Source organism: Amborella trichopoda, chromosome 7 (assembly GCF_054954075.1).
Source record: "Amborella trichopoda isolate Santa Cruz 75 chromosome 7, AtrichopodaSantaCruz75HAP2 v2.0, whole genome shotgun sequence".
NCBI lineage: Eukaryota > Viridiplantae > Streptophyta > Magnoliopsida > Amborellales > Amborellaceae > Amborella > Amborella trichopoda.
The window spans coordinates 12,169,161-12,184,384 of NC_142342.1; positions in this window are offsets into that span (position 1 = coordinate 12,169,161).

Sequence of the window (15,224 nt, forward strand, 5' to 3'; positions counted from 1 at the left end):
ATCGGATCGCGACGAAACTTGATGAGTACTCTTAAGAGACCCTTAACCACCTTTTCAATCTTTTTAACCCATTCTGGGACTGTCAAAAGTCAAGCTCTAAATTTGGGCTCATTATACTACTACTTATGTGGTGCAAGTTTGGTTTGTTTTGGTCTTCATTTGCAGCATTTCCTAATTTGGGAGGTCATTAGAAAAAATCATTCCAAGCTAACTTGCTTTACCTGTACCCTTGGGTGTTGTGCTTATCGGACTTTGGATCAACTACAGTATTTATATAAGTTTGCAACACTTTGCAAGGTGGTTGCATTGAACTCAGTTTCACGGTGATCCGATGTGTGGATTTCGAGCTATGCTTCATGAGGTTCGAGATGTCTTCTTCTTAAAACACTGATTTTTCTGGTTTTGTGCTCACCTTCTTTCTAGAAAATTTTTTGCTCTGAGTCGCACCACGGTGCCGACCCTAGATCAAAATGACGGGGTTGTCGTGATACGGGGTTGTCGTGATCTAGAATATGTCCAAGTTTAAGTTCTTTTTGGTTTCAAGACGAAGGTTCTGTGGGTCCTTGAAGTCCCTCTCAGGATGTGACATCACAATCTCCATGCTTTGGGACTGGTTTGGTGAAGCCGCACCACGAAAGTGTAAAACCTACCCGTTTTGAGGCAGTTTGGGTGTAGGTCCCACTTGGGTAGTCAGATTGAGCACAAATTTGATCCTCGGGGGTTTTTCGATGTTTTGAGTGCAATGGTGGTGGTCTAGTACTGTTATAGACCTGCTAGCGCATGGCTACAGTTGTAAGGTCGTTCCTTGTACTATAATACTCTTCTTAGGTTGTCCAGTTTGAGGCTTATTTCACAATATAACTTTGGTCTATCAATGTCTCGAGTACTAGCAAGATCAAGTTGTCACTGGCTTTGTCCTTATTCATGTAAGGGAGATAAGTATGTCAAAAATAGCGTACAATAGTGTTGTGGCTCCGAAACCTATCACGTAATGAAGGCAAGTAAGGCGTAGAGAGAGACTAGACCGCAGGTCTATTGCTGTTTCGAGTTACTAGGTGAGGCAAAGAGAGAGACACATAGAAAGAGAGACGGTGTCACTAGTGTTGCGGCTCCAAAACCTATCATGCGATGAAGGCAAGAAAGGCGTAGAGAGATAAACGAGTTCTTACGTAAAGAGATAGACGAGACTGTAGGTCTGCTGCGATTTTTAGTTACTATGCGAGGTAGAGGAGAGAGAGACAAGGTCACAGGTGTTGTGGCTTCGAAACCTATCACGCGATGAAGGCAAGATAGGCATAGAGAGAGACATGACCGCAGGTCTTCTGCGGTTCCGAGTTACTACATAAGGTGGAAGAGAGAGAGATGTGAAAAGAGAGATAGGGTTGTAGGTGTTATGACTCTGAAACTTAGTACCCAACCAAAGAGAGAAAGAGTGCAGAAAGAATGGAGGGACCGCAGGTCCACTGCAGGTCACAATTGGTTGATGTTAACATCAGGGTAGGTTAAGGTGCCAGAGTTAAGGGTAACTTCTCTCTCTCTAAAAGTTTTCTCTCTCTCTAAAAGTTTTTGAATTTGAGAGGTTACTGGAAAAAGGGTTCTGGTGATCAGACAAGTCTTTCCATCTTTGACCTTTGAATTTGTGCCTTTCAACTTTCAATTAAGTGCAAATGTTTATACCAGTTTGTAGCCGTTCGTGATACGGTCGCATCAGACCCAATTTTGCGATGATCTGATACACAGATCTCAACTTATTGCTTAACTAAGCTTAGGTTGTCTTTCTTTCAAAACTCTAATTTTCATGGTTTCTGGCTAATCTTCTCTTCAGAAAAGCTTTGGTTTTGGGTCACATTATGACGCATGCCATATGTCAAAATGACCAGGTTGTCGAGACTTAACTTGTGTCCAAATTTGAGCTTGTTCTAATTCCAAATGAGTGACCTGTGGGTGCTTGAAGATCAACCCGAGATGTGAAAACATATCCCAAGATTGGAAACTGGTTTGGTGAGGTTGCATCGCAATAATGTAAAACCTACCCTTTTATGGTAATTTGGGCCCAGAATATTCTTGAGAGGCCCGATTGAGCCCAAATTTGATCCCCGAAAATTTGTCGACATTCTGAATGCGATGGCAGTGGTCTGATATTATTTTGATGCCCTTAGTATAGGACTGTAGTTATAAGGTCTCTTTTTGACATGATAAGAACTTGTCTTGAGAGTTGAATTTCATCCTGATTGAGTCAAACCTTATCAAAATGTGACAAAACTTTGTGAGTGTCCTTCGGGTATCTCAAACTACCTTTTTCATGCCTTTCAAATCCGTTTTAACATTTTTTCCATGGTTGCCCAGTTTTAGGCTTATTTTGTAGTGTCTCCATGGTTTGGCGGTGTCTTGGGTACCGGCAAGGCTCTCTCCTTATGCACTTTGAAAATACAAGTACGTCGGAAATGATGTGTAACAACATAAATTGTCGCATCAGAAGGCTCCCATTGTTGGATATATCCACACACAATGATACGAAGTGAGCTAAATGTTGGTAGGGGAGCCTTGCCCATCAAACTTCATAAATTTGGGACGCGGGTACCCCAAGGGATATGGCAGTTCGTCGATATATGCTGGGTATGGCTTTCAATAAGTCTCAAGCGCTTGTACACCTGAAAGGTGGAGCGCTAACAGATTTCCATCACTAGATCACACAATGTTTCTACCATCAAGGAATTATTGGCTATGTGCGAGAGTTGATGTGGCATAGGATCCTGCGTTGACCAGTTCTCCATAGCCGGGTTTGAGGACTGCTGCCCTGAAGGGTTATTAGGGTTAGGAGCTGTTCTAGCAACTATCAACGCTTCAAGTTCGGCAACCAGTGCTTGGAACTCCGCTTCTCTTTGGGCCAACGTTGCCCTAAGGCACACCATCTCTTTGGATTCAAGCGTGTCATTCCCTGTCTCAGCCATCATTATGCTTTCGATAGTGTCTTGCTCAAGTGGTCTGGTGGATTCACTGTCTGAGACTAGTACAGTGAACTTTGGTAGCTCAAAAGGTAAAGATAATGTGAGCACAACGGCTCTTTTCGTGCTTTGGCTACATTGCGAGTGATGTGGGAGGCTTAACAGGTGGGGGTCCCTCATTAGTCAAGAGAGATGAGATGTCATTAAACCCTAAGGCCATCTTGCCCCTTGGGCTTTCATCATTCGTCGAGCTTTTTGTTGGTTGTCCCTATCACATTACAAGGCCATGTTTTGAGAAGATCCTCTCCTAAATCATGTGAAATCACCTTCCAAATTGATATGGTCTCCTGTCCTTGTGTAGTCGTGCATCGATCGTATACGTTGGTTGGCACAAGTGGCTTCCCTTGCTCTGTCAAGGATGGACTGAGTAAGGACCCCAAGCGCATGCTCAAGGACTATCTTAACATGTGCCTTTTAGGCTTGGTTGTACTTTCTAGATTCTACCTTGGGGACAGGAGGAGGAGGAGGCTTATAATCATCTTGTGTTAATTCGCATACATGTATAGCTATCTGGGAGCAAACGACACGCGATAATGATTTAGGCGGCTTAGCATCGCGAGGATTTCTAACTGCCAGCTAGTGAGCATACCATTGTGAAAATGCCTAACTGCCGATATATGAGCTACATACGATGATTTATATGGATTAGAGTCACGAGGACTTCTATTTGCCAGCTGGTGAGCATTGTTGAGGCCAGATGAGTTAGTATTATAGAAATGCCTAACCCCTGCATATGAGCTACATATGGAGGATTTTTAACTTCCAGCCGATGAACATCAAGCAAATCAGGCAAGTTGACATTGTAAAAACACCGTACCGTCATCATATGGGCTACAAAAGACAACTTAGATGGATTAGTATCACAAAGATTTCTAATATGAGCATCATGGATAGCCATACGCTGAACCCATATGATTAAAGGTAAGAAACAAGTGCCCTGAGGCAATTTAATGGAGGGCTGAAATGATGACAGTTGTGGTCTGAATCGCGGGAGTAGTGTGACTGCACTTCTTTCTCGCAAGAATGGTTGGTTTGTGAAATGCGGTGGTCGTGCGTTGTCCTTAGACACTGCGATCCTTAGCATCGCATTGGGCTTTTGTCTGCAGACGATAGTTGTGGTAAGTCAAAATCACCGTCAACAGTCTGCAGCTTAGTACCAAGTCCACCGGCGGCCAAGATTTCTGCATCGTCTTAGACTTTCAAATTCGTGGATTAGACCCTTGTCCTGCAATCATTGCTTTCCCACAATGCATGCTATTCGCGGCCTTAGGAAAAGCAGATTGACCCCTAGTTGGGGAGGTGTGCAGCGGAACCTCCATAGTTCCTACCTAGAAGGATGTCATTACAGCAGCCATTGTTACCTCTAACGACCTATGATTAATGTAGGGGATTGCTTGTTAGGGTGAGTTAAGAAGACATGAGAGTAGTGTGGAAAATATTGTGAATCATGACATATATTAGAGAGAGATTTGAATTCCTAGACCCTACCAGAGATGAAAGGTGAATTGATCCTCAGTGGAGTCGTCAGATATTTGGACACTTCAAAATGTGGATGCTTAAATGTGAAACGGTTAGACAAACATTAGGCTCCAAACAGAAAACCAGGGAAAAATTCACATGTGCACTTCATATCATAAGACGGGCATTAGCCATCTTACCTTTGATTCTGGCTTTAAAATCTATACATTTTTGTCTAAAGGAAGAAAATACACAGACATATCAAAAGGAAAAAGATAACATTAGGGGCATATCAACCCATATACTTATGGATGTACGCAGGGGTGTTATCCTTCGAGTCTATTCTTCCTTAGAGAACGGGTCTCAATGAATATTAGGAAACGATTAGCTCTCTCTTCATGTCTTAGATATCACTCTCTTTTCCACACTTAATTCTTACTGATGCAAGACCTCACAAGAGCATTTATCTCTACTGAACAGTGTGTATCAGAATGTGACACCCTTCTTCATCGAGAAGTCCCCTTTTTATACTGCTAAATTATGATTTGTTTAAGAGATAACCATGCATTTTCCATCTTGGAATCTTCACCCTCCATTCTCATCCTGAGTTTATCCACTCATTTGAATCACAGAATTTGCAGGACATAGTGTTTATGTTCATAATATTGTTTACTTCTTGTATTTATCTTTTCACACTATGGATCTCACTTCACGTAGATACAATCATTGGCACCTGTCCTTAAATTTAAAAATACGAACCTTATGATCTCGTGGGAGAAAAATTAGAAATTTATTGATATTTTTATTGCACTGCAACCACTTTCGTTATTCAACTTAATTCATGTTATACCTTTTAAGGGTAATAAAACAAGGAATCAAGAGTTCAACGGTGCTTATCTTAAGAGAGAATTCCTTGTTCTAACGAAGAAGTCCCCCTTCAGTAACAGAATGTCGCACAATCCGTAAAAATTTTAAGGCCCAGTTGAGGATGATGGGTTAAGCCATCTTCGAGCAGGTTTAAATAGCCATTCAGACTGAGATATGTTAAGCCATCTCTGGGCAGCTTGAGACTATCATTGAGACTGAGATGGTTTCCATCTTTGGGCAACTTAAGACTGTCGCTGAAACTGAGATGGGTAAAGCCATCTCTGGGTAGCTAGAGACTGGCGTTGAAACTGAGATGGGTTAAGCCATCTCTAGGCAGCTTTAGATTATTATTGAAACTGTGATGGGTTAAGCCATCTCTAAACAATTTTAGATTGTCGTTGAGACTGAGATGGGTTAAGCCATCTTTGGAAAGCTTTATACTGTCGTTAAAACTGAGAGGAGTTAAGTCATGTCTGGGCAACTTTAGACTGCTGTTGAAAATGAGATGGGTTAAGCCATCTCTAGGGAGCTTTAGACTGTTGTTGAAACCGAGTTGGGTTAATGCATCTATGAGCAGCTTGAGACTGCCATTGAAACTTATATGGTTTAAGACATCTCTGGGTAGCTTTAGACTACCGTTGAGATTGAGATCGGTTAAGCCATCTCTGAGCAGGTTTAGACTGTCGTTGAGACTGAGATGTGTTAAACCATCTCTGGGCAGCATTAAATTGCTGTTAAGATTGAGATGGGTTATGCCATCTTTGGGCAGCTTTAGACTGTCATTGAGATTGAGATGGGTTAAGCCATCTTTAGGACGTGCATTGTATATCTTCCATTAACCATTCATACTTAGCCTTATTTGGGACTAACTAATATATTTTCAAAACAAAGTATATTAATAACTCTTCCAGCTTCCATTCACACCTTCATCTTTGTTAAGTGTTCATTGGAATGTATATGGTCTTATTTAAAACAAAAGGAGCTCGTCCTCCTTTGGAATTTTTAATTTGTATACATATTTTATGTGGTTTTAAGGAAATTCACTTGAATTGTTTTTAGAAGATTTTTTCTCACACATGAGTTTTTAGTAGCATGTATCAAGGGTTGAGGATATTCATGATATTTTGATTCTAAGCCTAATCCATGGGGGGAATGAAAATTTGAGTGGTTCTTTGTTATCCCTCATCATATTGGCTAAGGCGATTTAGAGTGCATGTAAAGTATGTGAGATGGCACATTGTGATTGGAGCATTTATGGGGTATTTTTCTAGTTGGAATTCCATTTCCAAATGGCAATATCGGTATGCCTATATCCTTGTGATGCTTTGTTATTGTAAAAAATGGTTTTAGACAATTATGGAAAAGTCAAAAAGACTTGTGGAAACTTTTATGGGATAAATCTAGGGTATTATGGAGTGATAAAGGGGTGAAAATCATATCCCTTGATCCTGATGACTAGATACAGATGTGTAGCTAGGATCAAAGCCCTTTCATGTGCCATAGAAGAAAAGCATCAAGGTTTGATATTACTTCACTCACAACCACCTCATTATAAATTCAAACGATAGGTTCTTCAAACCCTATCCATCTCATTTCATCTCATAGTGTGAAAAAGAGAGAGAACTATAGGATACCTCCACACCCCACCATTGTGAGCCTGAGATTGTCATCAAATCTTAGGGTGTAAGCTTTCATGGTGTCTTCTTCATCTCTTGTTGCTTTGCTAGTTCAAGGTAACCAAATGGTGCACATTTCTTTCATTTCTACCACAAGTAGTACCTGAAGTTTTCTGATATTTTGGAGAAAATTTATATGATATATCAATGAGTTTTTATCCGATTTGAGAACAATTTTGATGGGAAATAGTATTTGCATAAGTGTGTGAAATATTGCCCCCATACTAGCTTACACTATGGTCATATTTGTGCATATTGTCAAGTCGATTGGTCCCTATCTCTCTGGATTATTTTGTAATTTAAAAGTTTGTATCTTTCTCTCATTTTGAACTTATTGAAGTAGTAAATCAGTGAGTACATGTTTCTCATATTTGAGTGAAGTAACCTTTGGGAATATTAAGCCATTCATACTTTCATCTATGGGATAAAACTAAGATCCTAAACTATCTATTTGGTGATCCGGGCAAAAAAGGTTTGACCATTGACTTCCCGTTCAGATTCTTTGCACTCTATCTACTATTATTTTGGTTATACTACAGATATAACTTATTTGTCTTTAGGTTTGTGGAGTTGATGTAATGTATTTGATGATGGGAAACTTGTACATGTAGCCCATTTAAAAGAGCTTTATGATGTGACATAGTTTACGTTTTTATGTATTTAAGTGTTTGAGATTTTTTCACGGAGACTCCATTGAGTTGTAGTTTATGTTTATCAAGTGGTATAAGAATCAAAGACTGCTGTAATTTGCAGACTAATAGTTGTGAGTGTATATTTGCACTTGCATGTGCTTATGTCGATTGAAAAATTTTAATCTTGTTTCACAAAACTATTATGGTGTATAATGATAAGTGGACAATGTGATAAAGTACGGTACATATAAATTTAAATTTTTCTTTGGCAAGATCACTTACAATGTCCAATTACAAATAAAATCACCCTTGATAATAAATAAAAAAGTGTTCTCATTTGCTGCCACTTAAATACAACCCCTTCATTCAACAAATAAAACTTGATGTAACAACCCAAGATTTTCTAAGTCACCTGTACATGCATGAAGGAGTAACGTCGCACGCGTGAAGGCGTATCGCCACGCGCATGAAGGAGTAACACCGCGCGCATGGAGGAGTTTTGTCACATGCATGAAGGAGTATCGTCACGGGCATGAAGGAGTAACACCGCACGCATGGAGGAGTAACACCACGCACGTGAAGGAGTATCGCAGCACGCATGAAGGAGAAAAGCACACCTGTGGAGGAGTATCGCCACGAGCATAAAGGAGTACCACCTTGTGCAAGAAGGAGTACCGTTGCGTGCATGAAGGAGTAATTGTTTGAATGCATTTTTCAGCACCTTGGTCCCCAATACGAAATAAAGAGGAAGAAGTAGGTCAATAAAGCCTACAAAACAGTAGAAATTTTGATAGTCTCAGAATGACCTCAGAATCGGTCAAGATCTTCATCAGCACTCCAAAAGGCCACCTGCCAAGTTTCCTTGTTTTCAAACATGTCTAAGGTAGTGAACACAAAGAAACAATTTCGGAAAAATCGCCCTCTAGCACCCTGAAATGGACCTCGTAACTAGAAGTATATTTTTGGTGCATGAAACAGCTATGGGGACCATCGCCATTGAATTCGGCACAGCTTAAAACCCCTATGGGTCAAGTTTCAGCTTAATCGGGCACTCTAGGACAAAGTTATGGGTAAAATACTAAAAGTGGTAGGCCGCCCTCTATTCCCTTGTGGCCACCCTGCACCAAAACATCATTAAAAATGATTGTTTTTACAGTCACAAGCAGTAACTTTTGGGGCCTATATCTCGATTATTTCAAGTCGAATCGCTCTCAAATTTTGTGAACATGTTCGTCTCATCAAGACGAGCATTTCGATATATGGTACGCCTAGTGACGATGCTCGAGTAGGGAGAAAAACTAGAGGGAAGTTTCTGATCCGTGAAGAAAATTCAGTAGCAACATGCCTCACTTAAGCAGTCAAATCATGGCGCTCGCATACTCAATCGGCACGAAACTAATTACATTATGTGCATGAGGTTCGTGGCTATCTCTAGTCCGAAGACCACGTACAAGGAACGGTTGGATTTCACACATGGAGGCATCGAAACTACTGTAAATTCCGGATGCCAGATTTCAAGATTCCAGCAAAAAATTCAAGATGATGAAATCTTCATCTGGACACAAAATAGAGCTGCGTTTACTGTAACGTGATCGTGACAAAAGTGCTTAGTATGATTCAACAAAAAAACTGAAGAAAACATTAAGAAATGAGCACACAATCGATCAAAATTTTTCAAGATTCAAGCAAATTTCAAGTTTCATGATCATGGCTTAAAAACATAATAGATGACCCAAAGTTGGTATCAAATCGATCGCCATGCGAAGGCCCACAAGAAAACAATCATCTTTCGATCAAATGGGTATCAGAATAACCCCGGATCAGTCATGAAAGATCACGCAAGTTCTTAAGCAACAGTAGGGACTGTTTTTTAATTCAACACATAGTTAGGTAGGGTCAAAACAGTCCTTTTGCACCCATTTTTAGATTTTCTTTTAATTCATTTAAATTGTAATTATCTTCAATTCTAGGTAGGTTTTGGGCATCCACACATGTTTGGGCCCAATTCTATATAAGCATGTAAAGCCAAATTATAAAATCCCCATGGCTTCATTCTTAAAGATTTAATAAAGACTTCATTTTTGCTTAAGCTCGTGGGTGCGTCTTGGAGAGAGAGAGAGAAAAAAAAAAATGTTGTTACCCTTCGGTAAGGTAACTTTCTCTCTCCTTCTCTCTTTTTCTCTTCTTTTCAACTCTAACTCTCTTTCTCTCTTCTTCTCGTCTCTATCTCTCTTTCTCTCTCTTCTTCTCATCTCTATCACTCTTTCTCGGTCTTCTTCTCATCTCTATCTCTCTTTCTCTCTCTTCTTTTCGTCTCTATCTTTTTTTTTTTATCTTTTTCTCATCCCTATCTCCTTTTTTTTCTTCTTATTAAAATACAGTGGGCAATGCCAAGCACCGACTATGTCTTTCTCTCTCCGCTCTTCTTCAAACACAACCAGTAATGTCTAGTGCCGATTGCGATTTTCTCTCTCCACTCTTCCTAAAACACAGTCGGCAATGCCTAGTGCTGACAGTGTCTTTCTCTCTCTGCTCTTCTTAAAATACAGCCAACAATGCCTAGCATCGACTGTGTCTTTCTCTCTCCTCTCTTCTTAAAAAACACAATCGGCGATGCCTAGAGCCGACTGTTCCCTTCTTGCCCTCTGTTTTTAACACAGCCGGCGATAGCTAGTGTCGACTGTGTCCTCTATGTCCTTCTTGCCCCCTCTCTCTCTAACATAACTGTCGATACCTAGCACCGACTGTGTCCTCTCTGCCCGTTCTTTCCCCCTCTCTTTAACACAGCCGACAAAACCTAGCACCGACTGTGTCCTTTCTCTCTTCTTCTTTTAACACCGTTGACGATGCCTAGCGTCGACTGTGTCTTCTTTCTCTTCTTCTTCTGACACAGCCGGCGACACCTCGCATAGACTGTGTCCTTCTCCCTCCTCTCTCCTTCCTTCTCGCTAGCTCAGACTCTTCTCCTTCTTTCTTTCCCTTCCTCTCTTTCTTTCTCTTCTCCTCCTATTCTCTTACTTCTTATTCTCTCTTTATGATTTTCATGCCTTCCGTCATCCTTTCGTTTGACAAAGAGAGGTTGAGAATAGCCTCTTATGGTAGCTCTGTCGTCTAGCCGTAATGTTATTGTGCCAGAATTACTGTGCCCGCTTTAAGGCACGATAGACTAACCATCGTGTCTAGCTAGTCAGTATCGGTGTTGACGTCTAGTAGTAACTCTGTTGAGCTGGTCTGAGTTACCTAGCCCGTTTTACTGCCACGTCAGACCACTTACCTACCAGCTTAGTCACTGTGCTGATCTCCCCTCCTAGTCAAATTCTTCTCTCCCCCATCTTCCTTCTCTTATTCTACTCTTCTTCTTATGAATGTGCACGCTTGTGTACGTTCTCCAAAGAAACAAGGTCAGGTCTGTTGATCCCGCTGTCTTATAACATTTGTCACATATGTGGGATTATAGAAAACAAGAGAATACAAGCCAATGGAGGCAATTCTGAACCAGGTTTACCACTGGGGGGCCTTCTTCGTGCTCTAAGAGGGCGCTCATGCGAGCCATCCCAAGTAAGTCCCGAACCCACCTTAAAGTCCCCTCTCATTGATTAGTAATAACTGCCCTTATTCTCGAACGACGTTTTAGAGAGAACGTTCTCAAAACGTCTTGGGTCTCCCCTGAAACCCAAGATGCATGCTGCCCGATCATCCAGATCTTGAGGACGAGATCGAGGCACCTAACCAGCTTGGCGACTCCACTGGAGACTTACTACCCCTTACTCGGATCGTACTTGTTTTGCTACTTTCTCCTTTTTATTTTATGTATTCACACATCACTTATGGCTTGGGGGTTCTGTAACCCATTCATCCGTATTAAGGATTTTCTCATCCCCACATTCACGAGTGTCCCTAAGGAACAAGTTCCACCAACTTTGTTCCCAACCATCCTTTTGAGCAAAGATCCCTTGTTTAGCTCCCAAGGCTTTACCTGGATCGGTGTGAGGAGGGACTTGAAGGTCCCTCACTCCCCATCTCCTCGCTTTGGTAGAACCTCCGCCAAGGCACCCTGCATTGGCAGCACGTCTGTTGCCACACACAGCATGCACCCAGCCACCGACAAGTTACTTGTCGGTCGTACTATCGACGTACACTTGCAAAAAGGCAAGCAATTTGCCATTGTTTATGTGGGTCGTCGTAAGGTTGTCCCCCACAGTCATGCAACACCATGAGTCTCTATTCCTAGAGGCTCGACACATAGAGGCAGAGGCCCTGTGGCCTCCACCTCGCACACACAACATAAGGCTTGTGGCCACACCTCGTGGCAACTCTTATGTTGCCTCGAGTCCGTGTCCAGAATCAGACCTCCCAAGGGCAGGTCCTGCACATGCTACTCATAAGTATCCCATCACTCAGCGCAGCGCCGTCATTGCATCAACCCGAGTACATAAGAGATGACCTCCTTGTCCTTCTACTCAGCACACACAAGCACACCCTATAAGGGGCAGGTCTCCACCGTTCTCTTACAGACACCTGCTCGCAGTTCTCAACCTTCTAAGGCTAGATCACATGCTCGAGCCCGGGCTGACCCTCAGGTCAGCTATGATCCTTCTTCAAGGGGCGCACACGTGTCGCCAGCAAAGACTTCCCCTCACCCTCGACTCAAACCTCCTCATGAGTCAACCCTACTCATGCATGTTCCTACTTCTTTGAGCAAGCATCTTCAGCTTTGGTATTCAAAGACCTTCCCCCAGAGTATCATACTGAACCAGCCCCGTCATTTTGGTCGTGTCTCTAGAGCCCACAAGAGAGCTAGGGGCAATGACCTAATGGAAGATCGAGTTCTTCATCCTCCCCAGCCCATGATGACCCCAGTCCCTGGCCCTCATCTTTTGCCACACATGATGGAGAAAGCTCTCTCTTGTGTAAGAAGAGTTGACCAGCCACAGTCTCAATCATAGTTTTGACACGAGATCCATCAAAGCCTCAAAGGAAAGCATGATAGAGGTATGTGAATTCTTATCGAGGAAGTGACCAAGGCAATCAGGGCAACAAGCTAGGATAACCTTCTCCACTTGAATCCCTTCTACCCTCTTCAGATGATGAAGCCTAAAGAAGAAGACCATGAGCCATGCACTGTGGTTAGTGTCGTAGAAGATGACCCAGTCACTCAGCAGCCATGGTACCAACACCCTCGAGAACTGGTCCTCACACGATCGGCGTACAATACTCGAGTCTAATCAGGGCACGCTGGCCCCCTATTGACCGATCTACTGCGCACGACCAGTCAAGTTCGCAAGCCCTCAGCAGCAATTGACGCTGACCTCTATAGTGAAACAGTCAGTGTAATGATTGTAAGCGAGCCTGACGACGCGCATGAACAAAGGCGAAGATATGGCGCACACGATGATGGAAAAGATTGATCGTATACACGCTGCACGCCAATCAGCGCACCATGAGGTCAATTCCCATCACTCAGATGGTGCACCTCCAAGGCAGCCCCTCCCTTTGCCTCACCGGACAATTCTGTCTCTCACCCTGTCTCTCAAGCAGACATTGATGCTATGGTGACCCATGGCCTAAAGAACAGACAAATCCCAGGGATACAGGGTGCGAAGCCTTATCAACGGTCGTACCCTTCATACATCGACCAGGTCTCGTTTCCCTCAGAGTACAAGAAAGGGAAGTTTCCACTATTCAACGGAACCATGTCCCCAAACCAGCATATTGCCTACTTCCAACCAGCGTGTTGAGAAACAGCAGTTGACGGGAGACTTATTCTCTATCACTTTATTGAAACCCTTGAGGGCCCATCCTTTCAGTGGTATGCTCGACTTCCCCCAAACCCTGTACATACATGAGAAGAGATGGAGAAATTGTTCTATCAGGGCTTCTATGAGGTCGAGAGAGAGGTCCAAACTATTGATCTTCTCACCCTAACTCAAGATCCCGATGAGCCCTTGGACCAGTTCATATCAAGATGAAGAAATTTGACCGCTCACCATCCCAATCCTATGCCTGAGAAGGAAGCAGTCCAAACTTGTGTGTGCAACATGCGACCTAAAATTGCTCTACACGTCGAGGCCTCTAATCCAACTTCCATGTCAAAGCTGATCTCTCAATCAGTTCGCATATAAAGTTTATCATGCCACCACAACGGGTCACGACAACAGTCTGCAAGCTCTAGGAACAACCAGGGCAATGGTAGCTCTCGGAACAACACACGAGGCAACTAACAAAAAGACGTATCAGTGCAGCCGTCACGAGCACTGATCCAAAGAAGGCTCCCTCCCAAACTTTGGACCTCTCTAAAGGGGTGAGCACAACAAAGACAATGCCTCAGGCAGGCAAGCAACAACAACCTTATAATCAAGTACCCCCACCGGCGAATCTTAAAAGAGATGATTATTTCACCAGGCATAGGAACAAGGTCTACTCCTTTGAGAAGGAATGGGTCCCGGCATTGTTCTGGTTATTATTGGAACAGAATATGATTCAGCTTCCAGAAGCCAAGTTCCCTGAGCAAGCTGGCCTTGACACTCAAGCAAATTATTGCGCTTATCATAGAAGGATCAATCGTCCCACGGATGATTGCTACACGCTAAAATATATTATCAAGGCCTTGATCTAGGAGGGTCAAATAAAGCTCGAAGACTTAAAGAAGGCCTTCGGGGCAACAAAAGCCTCCATGCAGTAACCATCCAGTAAGAAGAAGAAGCCCCAGGTATCCTTCGTGCCTTCTTCGTTATAATGCTTCATGAAGGCATAATCACTCTGAAGCCTGCAAGGCAACCCTGACTCCTTGTTCAGGGGTCTGAGGACCATTAGTGCTCGTATCACTCAATAAGAGGTCATTACCTGTGGGACCAGTTTCCATGACATAGTCAAGAAGAAAATGCAGGAATATCAAGAGTTTTACGACGTTCCATTAAGTGATCCCCAAGCCACTGCTCCTTCAATGCAAAAGGAGGACCTCCCAACACAATACCTTGCAAACAATGATTTAGACTCTGCTGAGCCCTTAACTTCCCACCCATGGATAGTCCACCACGGGCAAAGTAAACTCAAGTCCTTGAGGTGAGAAGCAGTTCACCAAGCTAAGGCTGTTCACAAGCCTAGCGAGATGAATCATACACTACCTTAGAAAACCAGAAGGAGATGGGCACCAAGGACAGCACGCCGAAGAAACAAGAATGTTCAACCTCCAGTTGAGCAGGAACTTCTCAGGCCCTTTCCCCCACTGCCAAATTTACTTGATTTTATCCCTAGTACGATCCTCCTTCCTTCTCATCAAGAGGACATCCTTGCGCCATCTTCCACTCAGGGCATGTCCAATGAGGGTGACGACCTTAAAAGCACTCTCTAACGGTCTAAGGAAGGGAAAGGCCTAAAAGATTCACTACACACGTCCAACCCTGGTAATGTAAAAAGCCGCCTATATTGATCCAATGAGGGGAACAACCTTAAAAGTCCCCCACTTTCTGGACCTTCTCCTTATTCTTCTTCTACTTCTCATCTCTCTTCTCCTATGTCTCCTGCAGGTACAACCTTGAAATGTTCAGAGTGGATCATAATTCCGCCCGTAAACAATATTTATTTAC